The sequence below is a fragment of the Parasteatoda tepidariorum genome, chromosome 5 (genome assembly GCF_982258835.1).
Source record: "Parasteatoda tepidariorum strain Cologne lab strain chromosome 5, Ptep-v5.0, whole genome shotgun sequence".
Taxonomy (NCBI): domain Eukaryota; kingdom Metazoa; phylum Arthropoda; class Arachnida; order Araneae; family Theridiidae; genus Parasteatoda; species Parasteatoda tepidariorum.
In genome coordinates, this window is record NC_141759.1 from 86,490,305 (window position 1) to 86,509,904 (window position 19,600).

The window sequence follows — 19,600 nt, forward strand, 5'->3', positions numbered from 1 at the left end:
CAAAAGTGACAAAACCAAACTCTCTGAAACAGAATTATATTTTTGTGACTGGTATTAAAAACTTCTGTGTAGCAAGTAAAATGCGCAATCACAAACTTTCATTCTGAACACTATCAGTTTTCAGTAGATAATGAAAATTTATGGAAGTTTTCATTGATTTATCCATTAACGGCGACCAAAGGAACATCATTTACTTTATGTTTCCCTTCGGCATTAAGATAGTATGGATTCTAAAGCTTCTTTATGACCTTTTTTCTTCAATATATGTAAAGTTTAAGCGAAAGATTTGCTCTTGAACAATAAATCCATTTAAATGATATGTGTATAGGAAATATCCATGTAAATCAGGACATTAAATGTGCAAACCATGAGCTGCACAGGGTTTCCTAACATCTTAATCTATTTTTCAGTTTTATTATTTTTAAATTTTTAAATTTTAAAATATTTAACTTTAGAAAGCTTACAAATTATAACTTAAAATGAGAGATAGTCCAAAGTATTTAGAATTGATAATTGATATTCATTTTTTGACAAACATTCATTTTTTGACTATTTTTCAGATTTTTTTATTTTTAAATTTTAAAATATTTAATTTTTAAAAAAGCTTATTAAACTCCTGAAAGAAGAAAATTTTCGTAAACTCCTAACAGATTCGAGAAAGATTGAAGATGATACCGTGAAATCAGCTATTAATTTCAATTATTATAACTTAAAATGAGAGATAGTCCAAAATATTTAAAATTGATAATTGATAATTCATATTCATTTTTTGACGAAGTCGGAAAATATTTGATATGCTAATTTGCATATTTACTAAATATGTATATATGTACATATTTTACTAAATTTTACATAAAAATGTTTATTTCATAATAAAATAATTGATAAAAACCACACTTTCCTGCACTGCGTGATGAAAATATTAGCACATTTTATTTAAATGTCACTATTCTAGAACAAAATATAATAAGTTTGTTAAAATAGAGATACACGTACTACACATTTTGCGCTACTGTCTATAGATCTCGACTTTTGACCTTTAAAAAATTATCAATTTACGTCAACTATGACGTCATAAATTCAAGGCGCTAAGCTGAAAATTTTATGTTGCACTAGTTGCGCCGATGAGAGTTCTGGAATTCTGGAGAAAGAAATAATTATTTATTTCTAGCATGCATTCTAATTCCATTTTCAGTCATAAAGAAGAAGAAAATTAAATTCGAAATTAATGATTTTATTTTGCATTGTTTTTTTTCTTCAATTTTAGAGTTTTAAGTAATTTGCAATATTTTCATTTGAAAAAGAGCATTTATTTTCGAATATTAAATTTAAATATTATTTCAAGCTTGCAAATACTCTCATTTACTTTTTTTTCTGTTTTTGGAGAAAAAAATATCAACATAAGAGTTTATTTTTAATAATATTAACTCAAAATACAAACATAATAGTTTATTTTTCTTTGAAAAAGTAAATATTCTAGTAGTTAAAGCATGTCCAAAAAAAACAAAAGCCTATTATGGAAGAAAAATTAGTTTGATCAATCGTTTTTTATCAATCTTTGTGTCATATATCAATGCACAATGCAAAAAATAATGATGATAAAAAATGAAAATTACAGAATATTTACTGCTATTTACTAAACCATCAATCAGAGAGCTAGTACTTTTTATCTGGAACTATACTTTTTTGCAATATTTTGAGCCAGAAATCAGGAAGAAAATGCAGGAGGGAAAACCTCGTTGCCAAAATATTAAGCCATCATTGCAACTCATGCTGACCATCTCAGTGCTCAAACATCATATCATCCAACCATGGCTGAGAGCGTATACCCCCACTTTTTAAGGCTTTATCTTTTTTGTGGCCATATAGTAGCAATGCAATGCAATTTTCACCCTATTCAGAAGCCATGGACAGTGTTTAAGCAAGTTCGTCTGTCTCTGAACTTCCTCACTGCAACAAAAGTGAGGAACTCCCTTTGCTCATTGTGGGCTACTTAAAAATGAGAAAAAATTGCCAGTAAATAGCATGGTCCTCTAGTAGTATTATACCGTTCTACTTTCTGAGTATAATTTACTGCTAAAGTTCAATATTATTGATGAGAATACTTTTTTAATCAATACTTACTTCAAAATACTTAACTTTTTAAATTTTGTAGTTAAATATTTTCTGTGTAAAAATTGATTTTTATTAAAAATTTTTTATAGAACTATATTTAATTACTTTTAGATTATCTTTTAGCCATAAGGAATATCTTTTCTCTGAACTTTTAAAAAGCTTAGAATAACAAGTTATCTATTTGAATACTCAGTTTGAAACTGAAATCAATTATTAAAGTTTCATTGAATGAAACTTTTAAGAGTAGGTATGAACAGAAAATATTTTAATGAATATTTGACTTAAACTAATTCAGGCAGCAAAAAAATCTTTGATCTCTATAAATTCTAATTTTGATTATAAAAACGAATGTATGTACGGAAAAATGTGTAAAAATTTGTAATTTAGAATGCAATATCGAATCAGAAAAAAACTCAAGCAGCCTTGATCTGTTTAACTCTGTAAAAATGATATAAGTGCTTAAGCCAACTTTTTATTACAAACTAAATAAAATGTGTCCTTAGTATAAGTATAGTAGTATTTATAATTTGATAAGAAGGCTAAATTAATTAAAATTAAATTAAATTGACAGCAAATTTTGATGTATGTAGTAAATTATAAAGCATAACCCATAAAATGATCCCTAACTTTTTTATGAGTTGCAATTTCATTTTCCTTTTTTTTTATTTATCGTTTCACTTAAAAAAGCTTCTCAAACTAAAACACAGACGTCTTTTCTAAACTATTTTCTGTAACATTAATTTTCCGATCGCAATTTAAACAAAAGAGAGAGTAAAATACACGCCAGGGAAATAAAAAAATAATAAAAATTGCACAAACATAGATAAGACTAGTAAATGAAACAATAATAAAAAATGCACTTTAACATTGGATAAGACTCTTTATATTCATTCTGCATTTGACTTTTAGTTTATTTCCATCAACAAAAAAAACGAACAAAAAAAAACTAGAAGAGGGAAAAGGTAGAATTCGAATCGACTTATCTAGCAAACGATAACAATGCTGGGACGTTTATTATTTCTGCTTGAGAAGATTTTGATTTCATGATAGTTTCAAGCGATATTATAAAAAAATCCTTTAAATGCAAACAAATGTATTACGGAATTACTTTAAGTCAATTGGATAGTAGATTTATTATCGTTTATGGCTTGTTGCCATAAAAAATTTGCAAATGATCACTCTAAGCAGATAACAAATGATACTTGAGTCTGTGGATAGCTTTGTTGGATGTCTTCATCATTAGGAACTCTGTTTTTTTATACGAATATGATTTGTCATGCTTTTTGTACTTAGATCTAGATGTGGAACATTTTGGTTGTTCCACTTCAGTACTTTGAAATGGCATCTCCGCGTGGACTTTAAAATGTTTTCTTAATGTATTAAAGATAGGTTTAAATTGTAAAAGATATGAAAAGGGAATTGTGATTAGGATTTCTAATGGTTTGTATATATATATATATATATATATATATATATATATATATATATATATATATATATATCGGTTAATGCTAATGAATTACTCATTGTTTCATTTTTACTTATACTTTATGAAATTTGAAATTAAGATCTTCAAGTACTGAAACCTAATTGAACTTGAAATATTACAATATACATGTTTTCATGATTTGATAAATATTTTTAATGAATAAAGAAATATTACATAAAACCATTTTTTTAGATTAATAAAACCATATTTTAGAATAAATAGCACAGGGAACATTTTTTCTTCCCTTTTACATTCATAAAAGTGCTTAATCTTGCCTAATTCAGGTGTGAGGATTTTAAAGTTGAAATTAGTTCGGTTCCTAAGACTACAGATTTTTTTAAATGTCTTTTTAGTCCATTTTTTTGAAAGGTTATATATAACAGGTGGTCGCGTAAATGTTGTGAGAAACTTCCAGATAGTTAAAGCTTATCGTCAGTATCAAACTTGCATAGAAACCCAAGACAGAAATGTCATCGTATATGATTAGGAACACTTCCCTATGACCTGTTCATAATCTCTCTAAGAAATAGTTGTTGTTAGTCAAGCACCCCTAGCGACATAAAATGTCATTTCCGTGCACGGGCTCCAAATAAACTACTAAACTCAGTGGCACGACAGCCCATAGAGGGCAAAGGCCTACTGCGCCCTTCTCAGATTTCCTCACCTTGAGCTCTGTGATGCAGGTTCCGGTTAGGTGGTCAGCCGAATGCGGAACCCCCAGTGCTTAGTTCCCGAGCATGCTTGGTACTCATTTATCGACCCACTGAAGGGATGAAAGGCTGAGTCAACCTTGCCCAACCCGAGGATCAAACGCAGGACCTGCGGCACGGGAGTGCGAAGCGCTACCACTCAGCACGGGCTCCTATGCAATTTCAATCCTGATGATGCGCCGTAACTCCTCTGGAAAGTTTTTTGAAACATTTAAGGGGCCCTCTGTTACATATAACGTTTTAAAACTCGTACATTTCGACAAAAAATAGACTAAAAATGTGCTTTGGAAAAAAATCAGTAGCCTGAAAGATGAAATCGATTGCAGTTTAGAAATCAGAGGTACTAAATTAATACTAAATTTAATAAGGTGTGTTCACAAAAATCTCATGCGTTAGTGTAATCATGTGCATTTCCATATTTATTTCAGTTTTAATGTTCAAAGGGAGAGGTTGAATTTTTACTATATTTTCGATGAATGAGCAATATAAAATCAAATTGTTTTTTTAATAAAATACGATATTTATTATATATAAATATCGTATTTTTATTAATATCGCTTTTATATTAAAAATTGCTAAATTAGTATTATTTATTTATTTATTTATTTTAAATGTTAGATGTTACACATCCGTATTTCGTAATGAATTATTTATTCTTGTCTGCTTAGACAGAAAAATATATTCTCTAGTTCAAAAGTAACAACTAGACTTAACGACTAGCTTACACAAAACTAGAAACTGTAATAATAATACAGAAAAAAATAATCGAGATATTGCGCCATAAACAAAAATGGAAAGAGATTATAAACACACCATTCGTGGTTGCATAATCGTTAAGAGTAACATGTTGCACATAAAATTGAAATATGGCGTTGTTAATGTTCCATTTTTGGCGCATGTTCTCCTTTTTTTGTTTTATTTGCTGGTTAGAATCATAAAAGAAGTTTTCGTTTTTCTTAAAGCATTCAAGTTACAGGAATAATTTTAGTTTTTGAGGTTATCCCTTTAAGGCATGTCGCAGTAATACTGATTTATTCGTACGTTCGTAAATGTTTAAAATAATGTCTTTTTACATCTACTTTAATTTAATTACTTATTTCGTAAACGGTAATAGTTCTAAACGAAATGTGATATAAGTGAAACAATTAAAAATATATTTGCTACTACATCTAAAATGAGGTTTTATGCTTTATAATTAATACACAGACAGCTAATTCAGAATCAAGTTTTAATTATTGAAAACACTATTTAGTATAGCATGCATTTATAAAATTCATTAGATATTTCAATTTTGATCGATAAAGACTTCGCCTTAACATGAAATTAAGCTTTTAAACAAAAATATTTTGCTGTTTTCGTGAATTTGTGATTGTGAATGTGTTACAATTCATGACTGATGGGATCAGTTTTTTAAACTGTTGTTTGTTATTTTTTAACTTATTATTCCCCCCCCCCTTCTTTTTAATTTGTCTATTATTCTTCTTTGTTTTATTCTTCATTTTGAACATATCTAATGAGTTCTGTTTACTTGCAGCTTAAGCGCATTAAATGATACTTATTGTTTTTCTTAACTTTCTTCGTGTTTCCTTGTATTTATTTATTTATTATTATTATTATTATATATATATATATATATATATATATATATATATATATATATATATGTATATATATATATATATATATATATATATATATGTATATATATATATATATATATATATATGTATATATATATATATATATATATATATGTATATATATATATATATATATATATATGTATATATATATATATGTATATATATATATGTATATATATATATATGTATATATATATATGTATATATATATATATATATATATATATATATATATATATATATATATATATATATATATCAAATCAAGCAACCATCCTCATTGCATAACTCCTACTTGATTTGCGAACCCCTCCGATTTTAATTAATTCTTAATTTCAACATTTCAGCTTTTTTAAAACAAAAACTAAAATTGGAGTTTGAAAATTCTCCGGGTAATGCATTTAATAGAACATTTTTTATTATCAACTTGACTATAAATTAATTATGATCAATTTTTAGTTTGCTGTACGATGTATCAGCATATAAGTAAGATTAAAATCAATATACTATTTTATATCTTATTATACTGATATCTTACGGAGAAAAGAGCACTGACTTAGTTAATCGATTGTAACGGTTGGTTGCAAATACAACGATTTATGGATTTATTATTCAAGAAGCCAGTTGCAAATGCTTTTTATCAATAGCTTCCCGAATTTCTTTGCATAGAAATGCAGATAAAATATTTTTCAATCACTTATGATATTGCAAAAACCTTTCCATTCTGCTGAGTTTTAGAATTTTATTCGTTTTCCATTTGAGTAAAAATAGTTTATTTAAAATATACTTGTTTTAAAAAGAAAGATATTCGAGAAAAAGTTCACTGTCTTCAAATTTAAAAGAAATTTATAAAATATAGTTTTCTCAAATGTATGAGTTTAGTACGACTTTTATAATTTGATCCCATCCCTCAGAAAGGATTGATTCACATTCCACAAATATTTCTTAGATAGGCTTTTCTTTTAATCTTCGAAAGTTGTTTTTCTCAACAAATTATAGTATTTCATAATGATCGCTGTTAACGGATCCTTTCAGAAACCTTTTAGAAAAATTGCCTAAAGTAAATCAACATTAGTGCTCGCAAATTAATAAGTAAGACACGAAAAAAACCATCGAAATCCAACTAATCACTATTTTACTTTATAAAGGTTGCAGAAAAGCCTATCTGTTTGCGTTACGATGAGAAGAAAACAACGAAACCTTCAACAACCAATCAATTGGGTTCTAGCTTATGCTCCGTTTACTACTAAGGTTTTTTTTAAGTCAGCACTGTGGTCGGTGACACCCGGAAGCAAAATTCGTATTGATCAACCATCGCTGGAATTAGAACTTACACTTCTAAGGAGACGAGAGCTCTATCCTCGTGAGGAAGCAGGGTGGAAAAAAGGATGAAAACTTCCTTCATCCTCATAAAAAAAGAGGAATTCAAAATAATTAGTCGAAACCTTTTAAAATTTAAACAGTGAAGTATAATAGCAAAGCATGGATATAAAACTATTTTGGTACAGCACAGAAAAATAAAATAAAAAGATTTGAGAGATTTGTTAGAAAAGATTTGAACTAATTAGTATAGACGATAGTTTAAGTTACGAAATCAGACACAAAAACGTACCTTCTCTGAAAAAAGCATATCATTCCTTCGGCAGATTCTTATTTCCGATCTCCAAAATAGTAGCAACAATCTGGGAAATAAGATCCTCATAGTTTGGTTAGGAGAGCAATGCAAAGTTTAGACCCCATTATGTTTATTTTATTTTTTTGCGAATTTCGCCATATCTCGAGTACTATTGAAGCAAAGTAAAAAAATTTTGTACAGAAAAGTGAAATTCTCTTATCCATAGATATTTCCATTCATAAAGTAAATTTTAATAAATATTTATAATTTTTCATTATTTTATTTAATAGTAGTCGAAAAAATTTTGAATTGTGAGGTATGCAATTTTTGACATCATTGTAAAGTATGTAATTTTACATGACAAAAAAAATGAGAGCTATCGGTTGAATAGATCCTGAGAAATCGAATTTTAAGCGTACTACTTTTTTAATCATAATTTATACTTTATTTAAGGCTAATAACTAAAAATATGTCTGCTTCAGAAAAAAAAAATCCGATTTTAAATAATTGCCTTTATAAATGACTATTAACTAAGTCAAATGAATATTTATCAGCAACCTTATATAAATCAGTAATAACCCGATGTTTATCCGAAATAGTTCGTATCATCTTCAATAAATTATATCCGAAAGGTAAACAAGAAGTCATATCAGATTCCTTCGTGATTGTACAAATCTTCATTTTCTTTATATCCGAGAGCTATCTTTACGATATGGCCAAAAGGAGTCTTACAAAAGAAGAAAAAAAAAACTTGTTTACCCTACCTTCTTCATGGTTTTGTTTTCTTTTTTTGGTACCCTCTCATTGTCAGTTGAGTATTATTTTTCCCGGGTTCCTTACGATGATAAGGTGCTCAGCAGTTCGGCCTATGGGTTATGTGAAACGAAATCTGATCAGCAGAAAGACCAAGTCATACTATTAGCTGAAAGCACATTGGGCCGTAACACTCGATACGTCCTATTTGTTATATTTTCATCTGCCAGAGTTATGTTCACGTACTCTATTGGGAAGTAATAACTTTTCAGGGAAACAACTCTATTTCTGGGAAATAGTTTTCCCTTCATGTGAAACAGTTGTTTATAGAAATTGGAAGGAAATTTGTACGATTGTTCTATAGAATAAATTCTGTTGTTGCCAGGTATAAATGCTACTTTGGGTACAATGCATTACTGACTAAACGTTCTCGGTAAAACGAAGTATGAAAACTAATTTGGAAATAAAAATATTTTGTATACATTATTATTATTATTTCCATGAGAAGTTACTAATAATATTTATAAAAATAAATGTATTGCTTTTTTCTAGAAATTTTGGAAGTTTCCTTTCCTTCAAAAAAGGAACTTTTTGCTCTTTTTTTTCTCATCAAGAACAATAACAAATTATGAAACTGTACGAAAGCTGCTCTACTTTAATTTTTCGGTCAAAGATTCACACATGGCTCGTTTTTCATAGAATTAATAAAATGAAACTGTATAAAATTTCAATCTGGGAGCAACATAAGTAACACAATTGCAAACTTTGGCAAAAAATATGTTTAGTTCAAAATTTTCGTTTTTAATTCAATTTTATTAAGTTATTTTTAATAATGATTGCTTTTTTCCTAGAAGAAGTTCAGAACAATTTTTTTTAAAAAACAGGCAACTTACATTTTTTTTCTTATTAAGAACATCAACAAATAAATAAATAAAATTAGTGAAAGTTGCCTAAATTCTTTGCTCGATTAAAGGTTTACACCGGGCTCGTTTTACATGGGATTAATAAAATATAACTCTAAAATTTTAATCTGGGAACAATATAATTAGCACAATTTCGATCTTTGGTAAAATATGCTGAGTTAAAAATTTTTCGTTTCTCAATTATTGTTTAGTTATTTTTGGTAATGATTATTTTTTACTTTGTAGAAATTCCGAGCAAATTTTTTTTAAAAAAAGAAGAAATTTTCGTTGCTTTTTTCTTATTAAGAACAATAGCAAATAAATAAATAGATTGAGTGAAAGATGCTAGACTTTCTTTGTTGGAACAATGATTAACGCAGGGCTCGTTTTACATAGAATTTAACTGTATAATTTTAATCTGTGAACAATATAAGTAACGCAATTTCTAACTTTAATTTCTAACTTCGTTTGTTTTTTCAATTAAAGTTTATTCAGTAATTTTTGAGCATGAAAACTGCTTTAAAATAAAAATATATCTCAATTAATTCCTACCTCTCCTAATGCATTTATCTGATTTTTAACTAATGGCTATAAAGTTTTTTTTGCTTTATATTAAAGTAGAAAGACTCAAATGACTAAGTGATTGATGATAACATAAAAAATAAAAGTTAAAATTTAGTTGTGAAATAAAAATATGACTTGAAAATTACTCAAATCAGTTTCCAATTCAAATTCCTCCAATGTGCTCTCTCTAGGCAAGTTCAGAACAAAATCCATTATTTACTTATTTGACTTACATTTATATTAAGCTTTGAAATTTAAAGAATATGAAAAGTATATACTTCAGAGCTCAGAGCTTCACCAAATGAGATAAATCGAAAATTTAGCGAATGAAAATATAAGTGCTTTGCCGAAAGTATTGGAGAATAACTTTTTGCACTGGAAAGAAAAAAATATATTTAACTCTATCCTCAAAATTACGTCAAGATAATTTTTCCTAACAAGTCAATATTTTCTTTCGATTACAGTGATTTTCGGTAGATGCGTTACATAACCAATTAGAATTAAGTCCATATAATATAAGACTGAAACAAACTACCTTAAAATTGTTTTATATGGGAAAAAATAATCATAAAAAATTGAATTTGGCAAAGCTTCCCGAAAATTGGCGAATATTTTTGATATTTGGCTAATTTACTGGCTAATAATTTAGTATCCTTAGCACGGGTCCTGATGCTTATTTAAAAGCTTTTTGTTAGTATAACATAACGATCGATAAAAACTTCTATGACACGGAATTTTTAATTTAATTCCATTAATAAAAATATTTGAAGCTATTGTTCTATTATCTTAATATATTAATAATATATGTTTAATTATTATAAATACTTTTAATCACATTTAGATATGAAGAACAAATTATTTTGAAAGATATTAAGCATTTCATGTCATCAAAAGCCTTTTAGACATGGCAGATAATGAGTTTTGAATTCTTATAAAAGTAATTTTCAGTATCTAAAGTTGTTTCTTTAAACATCTTTTCCATATCGGGGATTAGTCTTCGTAATAGTAAATTTTAATTAACATAATGGGAAATTCTAAATATCACATAATTAAATGCTTCAAAGTAAATCAAATTCATTCGAGCATTGCTGTTGCCATTTCTACTTTTAAAAAATATTGAAATTGAGTTAAGTGTTCAGGTATTTAAGACTTTGATTGTATTCATTCTCTTTGTATTTTGAGATTTTGTTTGAGAGAAATAGTAAGACGAAATTTTTATGCTCATTTAAACCTAAAAGGGATTAATTTTGTATTAAATTCGATTAATAAGTCACATTCAATAAAATAGTTGAAATCTTAAATTCATTCTTTTTTGTCTTCTTTATAGTTAATGCTGAACAAGCTTAAAATAATAAAAAAAATAGTGCGTGAAGTCCCTCCGCGCGGAAGAAGTTAAACTTCGCAACCTGCGACGTTAATTGTAGAAGAATCAGCAGTCGTAGAAGTATCACTAGTTCTATTCAACGACTCTTTTTCCACTCACTTCCGTGCTCTGTAATCACGGTAATATTGTGCATTTTTACCTCTTGAACCAGTGCTTGTGGTTGCCTCATCGTCTCGCCCTGGAATATGTATTTGTATTAATAATGTATGTGAATGCGTCATAATGTAATTTCAAACGAGAAAACCTAACAATCAATTGACATTCACAAGAGACGTCCCTTGACGTAGCCTTAAATCCGTCGTATTGTCCGTGGGATTGTTTTCACTAACTTTTTACAATTGTTATCCACTAAATTTGAAAATAAAAAATACTAGCCTGTCAAAACAAACTAAAAAAATATTTATAGAAAAACAATACTTTTATGACTTTTATTATTTTTATGCTAGTGAGAACCAAAACAATATGGAAATGAAGAAGGGAAAACTGTATCCTACCACGTGATTTCGTGGCCAATAAAAATGTAGCGTTAAACGTTTAACGCAACCTTGTTGGAAGTCGCATAAGAAGTATAACTTCAATAAGAATTTAGTGCAAGAATACTTATGGAGAAAGCAAAGCAATATTTGACTTTACACAAGATTACTTAACTAACACAGAAGTTAATATTTGACTTAATTTATTTTTTAATTATATTTAAAAACTTTAAATAATTTTTTTTTCTGCAAAAGTTGGAAAAATACTTTTGTGAAAACCAGTTTTCTTTATTTAATATTCGACGTATTGAACTTATATATATATATATATATATATATATATATATATATATTTTATAAATGAATTTTTTAAAGTAAAAATTGCCGTAAAGTCATTGAATCACTCTAATAAATAAATATAACTGTAAAAGTTACGGTTGAGCATTTAGCGGTGAAATGAATTTTGCCATAAAATGGATTTTACTGTTAAATTGATTAATTTATTTAATTCAATTGGTTAGTCTGATTTAAAGTTAATTCAACATTTACTTTACGTAAATAACGTTTTTGTAAATTATTTTCCTAATAATGCACATAATTTTAATGTAAATGGCAAAATAAGTTTACTTGCTATTGGTAATGTGTGTGTTTCTTAATAGGATACAGAAAAATACATTTATTTCATTTTTCCTTTGTTTCAAAAATAGTTTATACATATGTAAATTGAAATCTTTGCAAATTCTTATATCAATTTAAAAATGTTTCGATGCATATTTATTGAATTAAAAAGGGAATTTGTTTAAACAAGAACTCTCCTAGTTTAAAAAAAGTAGCCACTAATTCTAGAACATTTTCTTTCATTCTAATATCTCAAAAAAATTGATCTTAGATCAAAAGAATGAATCATTAAAAATCACTCTCAGATATTTCATGTTCGTAGAAAGCATTTCAGTTACGTGTCAATCAGCATTTGCCGCGGTATTTCAAATAATTGGACTCTCTAAAAAACTAAAATAGAACAAATCAATTTTTAATTTAATCAAACTTTCAAACTTTTAAAATTGCTCTGAATTAAACTTTTTAAACTAATCAAACTTTCAAACTTTTAAAATAGTTCTGAATTAAACTTTTTAAACTAATCAAACTTTTAAAACTTATGAATAATAAAATGTTTATAGAATTTTTTAAAAGAAAAACGATTGTAAAGTTTCAGAACAAATGCAACGAACAGCCATTATTTCCGAAGGAGGAAGAAAGATGCAGACCAAGCAGATCAATTTCTAATTTAAAAGTAATCAAACTTTTAAAACTTATGAATATTAAATTTTTTATAGAATTTTAACAACTAAAACGATTGTAAAGTAGCAGAACAATTGCAGCTAACACCCATTATTTCCGAAGCAGGGGAAAAAACATTAAACATAGAATGTGTTTTAAAAACATTTAAAAATCAAAATCTTTTATAAATTGAACCTTTTTAGATGAACATTTTATTTCAATCTGCTCACAGAAGAATTCCCAGCGTTGAGAAAAACCATCTACCCAATCTGAAACTTTTTTCTTCGTTCCATTCATTCGTTCACTTTGCAAAAGGAAAGATAAATTACAACGTCTTGAATGGCAACAGCCGTCGAATTCCTGCTAAAGAATAAAAGAGTAAACACTGACAGCCAACAATCAACGAAGAGCTTTTTCCTAACGTAGTTTTAGCCTGATTCCTCCCTTTGGAGTATTCAAGATGGTCCTTTACAGGTTAAATATTTCATTGAAGCAACGAAGCTTTTCTTCACTTTTTCATTTTCTAAGCATCCTGATGGCTACAAAAGGAAGTACAAAATCAATACATCGTTTTATTTTTCTTTCTAAAGACTTTTTTTTAAAGATTATTTTTGTGAGTTGATGAAGCACTATACCATCAAGCTACACTAAAATGCATGTAAAGAAAAATATCAATCAGCAATTAATTGAAAGAATTAACTGAATTTGTAAAGTTGTATCTCTTTTTCTGTGATATTATTCCTGATACGATATGATCGTGGTTAAATTTCGAATAATTACTCATGTTGGTACAATGTGGGGAAGGAGATTGATTATAAATTAAATTGAACTTGAGCAAAAAAAATACTTTTATCACTTAATTTCAATCTATTCTCAAGAGTTCGGCATCGGATAAAGCATTTCTGACTTAAATACATATTTATGGAGTCTAAAATTAAAAATTACTTACCCTCATTTTATTTACAAAGATTAAGAAAAAATAGGATTTCATACAAGGAAAATAATTCTGTATTTTTTTGATAGAAGATTATCTCAAGGCGAATTTTAAACTCAAATAAACACGCAAACATACAGAGCTACAATTGATGCCTCACTGTCGGACTAAAATCTGTTGCAGCTACAATCAGAATATCTAGAAAAATTCTTTAACTAAAAAAAATCACTCAGAAGTTTGGAAGAAAATAATCAATTAAGTTGGTGTGTAACAGTATGTGCTCCAAACAGCTACCGAAAAAAAATCAAGGCAGTTAAAATTAGGATGGAAATGGAGAAATACTGACAACAAGTAAAGGCCTCTATGGCGTAAAAAGAACCTTCTATAGAGTTCTGGAATCATCGATAACACCATTCTAAAGCAGGCCACACAATGAGTAGGTAAGTTGTAAGTAAGAGACATATGAGAGACAGATTCCCATAATTTTGCATTACCATGCGCACATCACACCTACTTGCACACCCTAAGGAATAAGTATAGTAAGTGCCTCTTTCTTACAACTGGCCTCCTCAATCTGTGGCCTGAATTACAGTGAGGCTAAATAACTATATATATATATATATATATATATATATATATATATATATATATATATATATATATATATATATATATATATATATATATATATATATATATATATATATATATATATATATTATGACCATCTCTTAATAACGAGTTGGCCCACCTTTAGCCCGCAACACAGCTGCAACCAGCCTTGGCAAGGATGCCACAAGTCCTTGGTAGATGACCAGTGAAAGATTGTACCATATGTTCCAGCAACAGTCACGCAAATCCAAGATATTGCGACTTAGTGGTCTTTGAACTCTGAGCTGTCGTTCCATGACATCCCAAATGTGCTTTATCGGATGGAGATCTGGTGAGTCAGGTTACCAGGACATTAACAGGAATTCTGCATCATGTTTCCGGAACCACTCCAACACAATTTGAGCCTTGTGACACTGGGCGTTGTCCTGTTGGAAAATTCCACTTCCAGCTGGAAAAACAGAGGCTATGTAAGGGTGCAACTGATCCGCTATGATGTTCAGATACCATGTAGCATTCATGGTCTGCTCTACCACGACCACGCGTCCCAGAGACTCCCAAGAGAACGTCCCCCAAAGCATAATAATGCCACCACCGGCCAGTGTATGACCTACCGTACATTGAGGGAGCAACTGTTCGCCTGGAAGACGGCGTATCCTGACACGGCCATCAGCGTGAGGAATGACAAACCTTGATTCATCTGACCAGCCAACACTCTCTCAGAAAATTTCTAAGAAAAAAAATAATTATATATAAAAATAGGATTTAGTACATTCCTTTATGAAAAAAAAACACTGGGACACAGAATCATGAGACACACTATCAATACAATTGGATACAATTTAACTAACTGTTACAGATAATGATAATACTTATTTACTTTCTTTTCCTTTGAGAGAAGGATTTTTCATATTTCTTCAACGAAAGTAATTGTTGTCGGGTTTTGGATTAAAAGACACTTTTTTTCCTGTAATTTGCTCGGATATTTACAAAATTTATAGACTTAGAAACCATTCTATTGAAATGAAATCTCCCGTTAGAAACCATTAATCTTTGAAAAGTTTATACCCTTTCCGAAAAGCAATCTATTATCTTTTACCGTATTTCTAAAGGCCGCTTCTTAATACTTAACGCTATTCATGAAGTTTTCAAAAGCTTCCTAAGTAACCGTCTACAATTTGCATTAACGTAAACATTTTTAAATAAAACTCCACTCTTCATTTATCGAAGTTCTTAAAGTTATCTGAATAACGAACTTCAGCTTATAATAAATAGGAAATTTTGATTTAAGTTGCTTTAGTTTTATCTTGTGTTAATAATGCAGAAATTAAAAAAAAAAAATCTCATAATTTCATAAATGCAACAAGTAATTAAAGTAACAATAGGCTATTTTTCCCATTTCTTAAAAGGGTTAAAAGAAATTAAAGGAGTGTCATAACGTTTTCACAACTTTCAACTCACCCCATTATATTTCTTAGTTTATAAAATTTAAACTGATAAAACTTTTATAATAAGTTTATGAATCGAAATTATTCCATGTTTTTAAACTATTATCCGGTACCACATTCTTTAGTAAGAAGAATTATAATTCGAAAGAAACAATTGGAAATTAATTATAGCTTCTTTCTTTTTCAACAATTATTTTATCCTAGCGTATTTAAGAATTAAAGGTAAAGCTCTAGTAGATTTTCACAAATATCGCTAGGCATTTTTAATGTTTGGTTTATTTAAATCCTTTTAAATTTCACAACTTCTGAAGAATCTGTTTAACTCTTAATTAAATTGGTTTTCTTACAAATATCAACAACAAAAAATAGTCAAGTGCAAATTTTTTGTTTCAGTAAAATTATTTCTTTGAGAAACCACTAAAATTCAGAGAGGGTAAATGCATTACATAACGAAATATTTTGTTCTAAATGAACAATTAAAAGTTAAAATACGTAGACTGTCCAAATAAAACAGTGCTCGTAATAAAAAAGAAACTAATTTTATAACCGTGATTGAACAGCCAACTCAATTTTCGGGTTTACGACTGCTAATGTTCAACTGCGTATCCTTGTAATTTTGAACCCAATGCAGAAGACAGAGGAACTTTTGAATCAAGTATTGTGAGAAAAATGTCTTCATGGAGGACCTTTTGATGGAACTAACCCGCATTTGCGCTGCATGGAGAGGAAAACAATGAAAACCACTAGCGGTTAACCCGATGGCAAAGGGACTCTAACCCACTATCCGTCTACCACTAAGGATATTTTACGTCAGCACTGTGGAAGCCAGATGCGGAATTCATATCAATCAGCCATCGCTGGGATTCATTTTTCATTCCTCATTCTAATACGAAAACTCTATCCCCTGAGACGCCATTGCTCAAAAGCTGGATACTGCTTAAAAACTTTTTGTTTAGGACCAATATGAAAGCGTGTAATTCACCTCCAAGGAATGATCTTTAGCTGACATTTTATATTTACTTAGGAATAGAGAGAGGTCAAAATTAAAAATTACTCGCTAGACAAGTGAGGTGTTGTTTCCTATGTATTTTTTTTAAATGCTGACTCAATTTATATTAAAACGAAATAACTAGGTTTAGTTGTTAAAAAGTTATAAAATATAAACAGTAAAATTTTCAGCTTGTTTTCATTTGATATTTTCTGTCTTTTTTTTATGTTTCTCTGAATCAAAACCTGTTTTGTTTTCAAATAGCTGCTACTCCAGTTTTTTTTTTCTCGTTGGACACTTCCCCCTTAGTAAATTCAAAATAGAAGAGAGAACGAATTTGACATATCTCCATTGAAACTAAGATGCAATTTTCAAAAAAAAAATTTCCACTTTAATTTACTTGTAGCCGTGTTTTAATACTTAGAAATTGACTAAAAATAAAGTCTTTGTTTGAAAAAGCACTATATACTTTTAACCATAGTTGGATTACTTATGTACGTTCTTCAACACTAGAATAGCAGGATTTATTACTTACCTAAAACTGCCATTTGAGGTCAATTTGACTCTCAGGAGAAATTGATGTTATCTCAAAGTAAAGGATTTTTCAATTGCTGGATATTGTTAGAAATACTATAAATAAGGATTTTTAGAGATTATACTTGTATATTTTTATTATCGTAATGATAATATAACACTGTGATATAATATTGCATTACAGATTATTCTTTGGCTGGAGCACAAACCATATGAAAGTAAACAAAATACACGAATAAACAATACGTATTAACATACACGTTTTTAAATGTGGGAGTTCCAACATTAGCTAAACATTAGCGTAGGCATAGAGTATATCCGCGTGGCGTGAAAATGAGAACAAAATGTCGACAAATCGGTTTCCAGCATATCTCATAGCTATCAGAAGTTTTATTCTGTCCCTTGGAATCCTTAAAGGTGTTGTTTTATTTTAAAATTGAATTTTATGAATTACGGGATATCTGATGCGCAAAAAACTACATAGTAGTTTCTCAACAAGCACTAGAATGAACTCGCAATGCGTAATTAGGGTGACAAATGATTGCTTGAAAACTATCCAAGCAATAAGGACAGAAGAATCACAAACGTTCTGAAAAAGTAGCGAGCCACCAACATACTGCAGAATAATTCCTAATCATTTACTGAGCTAATAGTTTAGATTCGATTTTAATAAATGATGATGCTTGGTTTCGTATCTATGCTATCGTCTCCATGCACATTCGCATGAATACTGTTCTAAAATTTCTTCAGAATTTTTATTTTTCACCAATACATTGAGTGTTTTGTTTCAATTTTGTAGCGATATGAATGTCATGATAATAAAGTGACACTGAAATAAGAATGAAAATTTTTGTTGCTGATGCGTAAATCTCTAATTTTGTCTGAATTTCTTCTAACAAAAAGAAATTCATCTGCTAATTTCAGTGAGGTAAAAGGAAATATCGGTAATAGATGTGATTTCATATTTAGAGCAATATATTTTCTCAGAGTTGTAATTCCATTTTTTAACTCTCACAAATAAAGATAACCATTCAAAAAATAATAATTTTCTTTTAAACTTTTGTCTTTCGGAAACAAATATTTGGCTTGTTCGTCATGTGATAAATTTTTATTTCGGTTTACATGGCAATAACTACTCACTAACAGTTTCCTCTTGTCTGGGATAACAACAAAAATAAGTGTTTATAATCAGTAAATATGAACACTGTTTCCTCCAGATGCAATAACGAATAAGTAATTCTACAAGAGGTCAACAAAGCTACTTGGAACACCGAATCTGAGATACCATATAATTTTAAGGAAACTATATTGTGTGAAATTTTTTTTTCTCACAGTGGGCCTCAATTTCTGCTGTACAAATCATCTTTTCATGGTTTGCAGTCTTACAAAATCAAAAACAGACATGGAACTTCAAAAATTAACGTGCTTTTTACAGGGGTCAAAATGAAAACTTTTGGCTGTTTTAGATTTTTCTATGACTATTTGTTTTAATGATCAACATAAATGCATGAAATTTTGAAATAGTATACATGGAAACAGTTTAGGAAACGTAAAAAGATAATGTGAGCTTTGAAGCTCAAGTTTCTTAAGTTTAAAATTAAGTTATTGTAAGTTCAAAATTCAATAAGAAAATGCAAAGAATGACCAAAATGACCCCAACAGCCCTTCTAGTGTTAAAGGAAGCGTCAGAAAACGAACTAAAGCTTGAATAAAGAGGTAATGCTTTTTCCCCTCATTTTCATATAGTAAATCATCATACATTTTCACTCTCTACATTTATTTGTTTTAGCTCTTCTACTTTCTGTTTTGATTTGAACTTTAAAATTAATTCCTTATTTGTCTATGTAAGCTATAAGATCATCTGCTGATTTTGATAAATTCCTGAAATAACATACAAGCCTTTTGCGAACCTTATAGCAGAATTTTCGTTATAAAATCTTCTAGTTTCTTGGAATTCAGAAATTTTTGGTTTTCATTTATAAATAAGAGTTATAGATAAATTATAAATAGTTCATATAGCTGCAATTTTTGATCATAATGGGGTGGTATGATAAGATATTATTTTTCAAATTTTCCTCGATAACATTGATAATTTAGAACTGATTTGATATGAAAATATTATGAAAAAAGAAATATTGCATTCAAAATTAATAATTTATAT

At 28.7% G+C, this 19,600-nt stretch overlaps 1 protein-coding gene across 6 annotated transcripts in view; it reads left to right on the plus strand.

Moving 5' to 3' along the window:
* LOC107446399 (cell surface glycoprotein MUC18) overlaps positions 1-19,600 on the plus strand; it is a 337,992-nt gene that overhangs the window by 94,035 nt on the left and 224,357 nt on the right. The window lies entirely within an intron of this gene.